The sequence below is a fragment of the Equus przewalskii genome, chromosome 9, assembly GCF_037783145.1.
Source record: "Equus przewalskii isolate Varuska chromosome 9, EquPr2, whole genome shotgun sequence".
Lineage (NCBI taxonomy): Eukaryota > Metazoa > Chordata > Mammalia > Perissodactyla > Equidae > Equus > Equus przewalskii.
This window is the reverse complement of record NC_091839.1, coordinates 22,079,135-22,084,309: the sequence shown is the minus strand read 5'-3', so window position 1 is coordinate 22,084,309 and position 5,175 is coordinate 22,079,135. Positions and strand designations below refer to the sequence as shown.

General features: G+C 38.8%; 1 pseudogene; it reads left to right on the top strand.

The window, feature by feature from the left end:
• The first annotated feature begins 1,292 nt into the window (after positions 1–1,292).
• LOC139073696 (vomeronasal type-1 receptor 4-like) lies at positions 1,293–2,146 on the top strand (annotated as a pseudogene).
• Positions 2,147–5,175: the final 3,029 nt, after the last annotated feature.

Genomic DNA, 5,175 nt, shown 5'->3' with positions numbered 1-5,175 from the left:
AAATAAACTCAATTTGAGGGTAAAATAACAGGCAAATTTGCTTTGAAGATGACACCCTCATTTCATATTCCCACCTCTCCAGGATCTCTGCACCCCCATATTCTCCTTATGCCACTTTTTTCTCGTGCTCTCATTCTTGTCCTGCTCTATCACACACTTGTGCACTGTCACTACCCAACACTCTATTTTTCTAAGTGTCTTAACCTAAAGTGATGATGCTCATATCACTTTTTACATTATGGACATTGTAATATCATCCGCATGAGATGGTACAGGAAGGAGAATAAAAGGTAGATCAATAAACGAGGTCTGCAAATGCCGCTATTTCATTCATTTATGAACACAATATCAAGAAACATATGCATATGCTGACTACATAAGTTTGGGTTTTTTGAATGAAAATGAGTTTGAGTTTGCATGAGTACGAGTCATACAGAGTGTCTATTTCTATATAGTTACTCTGTGGATGAGTGTTTGTGGTAGAATGTGTATGTGAGGATGTATTAAGTAGGGCTGTGTGTATGTGACTGTTTATTTCATTGTTTGATGTGTATGCATGTGTGTGATTGCATCATGGTGTGTTTATTGGGGTGGGTGTGTGTACTAGGGGCTGTCCACCGTTATGGTTCTAATAACTGAGTTAGATATTGAGAGACATTTGATAATTGACCTGGATCAAATGTGGAGTTCATTGTAGCAAAACCAAAGATTTAATTTGAATTCGTGTTTTATATTTTATGATTAATTACAAAAGCAATCAGCATTCATTACTAAAAATTTAGAAAAAACAAGTGTGTAGAAGTGTGGCAACCATTCAATGCTCTTGAACTAGGTAAGTAGTATTCATCGGCTTATCTTGTTAGTATAGCATGATGGTTAAATGCTCTGTCTTTGCAATCAGTACAGCCAGATTAATTCCCTATTTTGCCCCTAAACAAACTGTGAATTTAAACAAACACTTAACCTCTCTCTTTTTACGTTCTCCTCATCTTTACAATGAAACTAATCGCAGTGTCTGCCTCATAGATTTATGAGGAAAAAGTTAACCTCATGTGTAGCCTTCATGGAAGTTGTCCATACATAATAAATGCTCTTAAAGGTTACAAATTCAATTATGAAAAGCGTGTTAATAAAAGGAAAACTATAAATATTTCTACAGGGAAACTAATGGTAAATGGGGAATATTGGATTTCAGTTGACATGGTAAATGAAGCCGGTGCATCATATTCCCATGCAGGATGCTCTGGCTCTGAAGAAGGTATCAGGCACTGCAAGCCGGCAGAGTGGCCTTCATGGATGTGGCAATAGGATTGATCTTATCACAGACTGTATTTGGAATCCTTGGAAATTTCTCTCTTCTTTACCATTATCTCTTCCTTTACTCCGCTGGACACAGGTTAAGCTCCACTGATTTGAATCTCAAACACTTGGTTGTAGCCAACTCTTTAGTCCTCCTCTCTAAAGGAGTCCCGTGGACAATGGCAGCTTTTGGTTTGAAAGATTTCCTCAATGATATGGGATACAAACTTGTTTTCTATCTTCACAGAGTGGGAATGGGTGCATCCATCAGCAACACCTACCTCTTGAGTATCTTCAAGGCCATCACCATCAGTCCTAGAAACTCCAGAGGGGCAGAACTTAAACAGAAATCTTCCAAGCACATTGGATCTTTTATTTTCTTGTGCTGGATCCTGCACCTGCTGGTAAATATAGTTTTTCCTATGTACATGACCAGCAAATGGAACAACAGAAACATCACAATGAAAACGGATTTCGAATACCATTCTGGGGCACTTCATAACAAAATCACATAATCACTACATGCAGCATGGCTGTCAATCTCTGAGGTTCTGGGCCAGTGGCTCCCATGCTTTCATCCTGTACAGACACATGCAGAGGGTTTGACACATTCATAGAACCAATGTCTCTTCCAAATCCTGCCTAGTCCAGAGCCACCCAAAGCATTCTTTCCCTGGTGATCACCTTTGTGTCTTTTTACACTCTCACCATCATCTTCAAAGTCTGTATTGCTCTTTTTAATAATCCAAGTTGGTCATTACTGAACATCTCTTCCTTAATCAATGGGTGTTTCGCAACTGTCAATGTCAATCACTGGATGTTTCCCTTTCATTCTCATGAGCCATGACTTCAGTGTGCACAGGCTCTGCTTTGTCTGGATAAGGAATACAAAATCTCCTAATCTTACCAGAAATATATAAACTCATGTTTTTGTGTAATGTTTAGTTGTTTATTCACTCATCCTCACAGCTTTGCAAGCACAACTGTGAAACAGTCATATTAGAAGATAATGGTGAACAGGACAGACTATACCTCTGCCCAATGTGTTGTTAGTGTAGCCAAGTTGAATCAGACTCCTAGCAACCCTGTATATATCAGAGTGGAACCTTGCTCAATTTTTTTTTTTGGTGCCGTACTCTCACCTTTCAGCACTTTATCAGACAAGGCTCTATTGCTGTTTGTAGGTGTTCATGGCCAATTGTTTTGAAAGTAGGTGGCCAGGTCCTAATTCCTCATCTTGAAGTTCCACCGAAACCTGTCCACCATGGGTGATCATGCTGGTATGAGAAATACTGGTGGCATAGTTTTCAGCATCCGAGCAATGTGAAGCCACCACACTATGACAACTGACAGATGCCTAGTGTGGATACCCCTGAGAAAAAGAGAGTGCCGTGGCCCTGAGAGCACTGAACCTTAACTACGAGCCCACCCTTCTTCTGAATAATAAATCATAAATAGTAACAGCAATTGTAAATGAAATATTATGTAATTATTATATAAATACTTATATTTTATTAATGTCTGTAGTGGAGTAGTTCAGTGTCTATGAAATAATAAAACAGTAGATCCTGACATAATCTGGATATTGTAAGGATGTCTTTGACGGTATAACTTTCAATTTGGCATAATAAATTTACCCAGAAATTAACTGAGCATGGAATTTCTGGAAGAGTTCCAGGAAAAAGGAATAGCATGTGAGAGGATCATTCAAGAAACTGAAGAAAAAATTTTCTCATAGAATAATGAAGTATTATGGGGTGAAGTTGGAATGGAAATCAGTTTCAGATAGTGGATGTATTGGGGGCCAAGTTATGAAATTTGTATGTCACATTCTTATAGAGACGGTGGCCATTTGACATATAATTATATAGAGGGAGATAAGCACATTTAATTTTGATTTTCATGCGGAAATGGCCAGATTGAACTGGAGTGGGGAAAAAAAGAGTACAACGATTTTTTTTTTTTGAGGAAGATTATCCCTGAGCTAACTACTGCCAGTCCCCCTCTTTTTGCTGAGGAAGACTGGCCCTGAGCTAACATCCATGCCCATCTTCCTCTACTTTATACCTGGGACGCCTACCAAAGCATGGCTTTTGCCAAGCGGTGCCATATCCACACCCAGGATTTGAACCAGCCAACCCCAGGCTGCTGAGAAGCAGAACATGCGAACTTAACTGCTGTGCCACTGGCCGGCCCCTACAATGATGTTTTGGCTGATGTAAAAAATAAAAAAGGTGAGTTTTGACAATTTAGAAAGACATCTTTTTCCTCAGCCTCTCTCCATGCTTTTGGTCTTTCTATTGTTTATCCCATTATCCCTTGCCCTAGTTTGCTGTGGCTAATACTTTTGCTTTTAAATGTTGTATGATTCTCATTGAAGTTTGCAAGAAAATGAGAAAAAACTGTGTGGAATTTGGAAGGCAGAAGTGAAGCAGAAAATGTTAATCTCAGGGGCCCGCTCTGTGGCCGAGCGGTTAAGTTCACATGCTCCACATCGGCGGCCCAGGGTTTAGCAGGTTCAGATTCTGGGCGCGCACACAGCACCACTCATCAGGCAATGCTGAGGTGGCATCCCACATGGCACAACCAGAGACACTCACAACTAGAATATACAACTATGCACTGGGGGGGCTTTCAGGAAAACAAAAAAACTTTAAAAAAGAATTTAAAAAAATATTAATCTCAGGAGAACACAGTGCCCACATAAAGAATTTGCAAACCTCCTCACTAACTCTACCACATATAAGGTAGCCAGAAGCAGTAACTTCTCACACATCCACGACCTTTAGCTTCTCTACCCACCCTGGGACTTCAGAATGTAGGTGCCAGTGACTACCTTTATGATGTACCAGTCTTTCATACATTTCACTGATCAAACTGCTTCCAAATTCTTGCCTTATATAATTTTTACTCTCAAATAATATGTATAGGTTTTCCTGACCAAATAGATTGTTACAATCCCTCAGAATAATACTATGTTTCAAAGTCTAAAAATCTCAATCAACATGACTGTATTGTTTCCACGGTCTACTGGTCCTTTCATCTCATCTCAATAAAAGAGAGATTTTGATAATATTTTACAATCTTTTAGTAAAGGAACTCTGATGCTTAAAAACATTGAACAGATGGGACAACTGGCTATCTACATGGAAAAGAATGAAGCTGGACCCCAACCTCATACTATATACAAAAGTTAATTACAGAACCTATCAAAAAACTCAATGCAAGAACTATAAAATGCTTAGAAGAAAATGTAGGTATAAAACTTCCTGACATTGGATTAAGCAATAGTTTCTTAGATATAACAACAAAAGCAGAAGCAACTCCTCCCCCAAATAGTTTCATCAAAATTTAAAACTCGTGTGTCAAAGGACACTAACAAGAAAGTGAAAAGATAATCCACAAAATGGGAGAAAATGTTCACAAATCATTTACCTGATAAAGGCATTTTATCTAGCATATATAAAGAATTATTCAAACAAATAAGACAACACAATTTAAAAACATGCATTGCAAATGAATAGGTATTTCTCCAAACAAGATATACCAATGGCCACCAACATATGAAAAGAGGCTCAACATCATGAGTCATTAGAGAATGCAAATCAAAACCACTTCACATCTGTTGGGATAGCTATAATCAAAAAGATGGAAAATAACTGTTGATGAGGAAGCGGGAAAATCAAAAGCCTTGTGCATTGCTCGTGGGAATATAAAATGGTGCAGCTGCTTTACAAGTTTGGCAGTTCCTCAGAAAAGATAAAATTGAGTCACCTTATCTTCATGACACAATTCTGCCGGAGTCCAGCTCCAGCAGAGTCCAGGTTTCCTGAGGGATGGACGGTGTCGGCGAATGAGAGGCAGTGAGACTGGAAG